Source organism: Triplophysa dalaica, chromosome 22 (assembly GCF_015846415.1).
Source record: "Triplophysa dalaica isolate WHDGS20190420 chromosome 22, ASM1584641v1, whole genome shotgun sequence".
NCBI lineage: Eukaryota > Metazoa > Chordata > Actinopteri > Cypriniformes > Nemacheilidae > Triplophysa > Triplophysa dalaica.
This window is the reverse complement of record NC_079563.1, coordinates 8,410,743-8,411,323: the sequence shown is the minus strand read 5'-3', so window position 1 is coordinate 8,411,323 and position 581 is coordinate 8,410,743.

The following is a 581-nucleotide window of genomic DNA, read 5'->3' as shown; positions in this document are numbered from 1 at the left end:
ATTTTGGCACTTATCTGAATATGAAAAATCTGGCAAAAACAAATGCTTTATAAATTTGAAAAGAGATCTCACATGGGTATTTGAACCACCAAATGTTAAAATATTTGCCGTTATCATAGTAAAAACCGCTGGTAAAAAAGTATTAAACCAGATGTAGTAGACCGTCCAGGAATCTTTGGAACATACTTTTCAACGTACTACGATTTGGGACAGACTAAATCTATTTTCGAATACTAGTATTTAGGCGAATAGTATGCGAACTGTAATGCAGCGATAATGTCATTCAACAGTGAAATTAGTAAGCGGGAAGTGTGAGAAATGCGGTCTGCATGCTTGTGTGAACTGTTGCCTTTCACCTCCGCTGTGATTAATGTAGCATGTGCCATTGCTGGGAGCAGATAATGATGGAGGAAGTGCTCCTTACGCTCGACACACACGCACACAGTAATGTGTCCATTGTGACCTGTCAGGATTTCACAGTCCACTCGATCACTAATCGTGTCACAAATGGACCCGATGATGGTCAAAAGACAAATAAAGATCCCATCAATGTTAAGGAAATGTAGTATTTGCACGCGAGC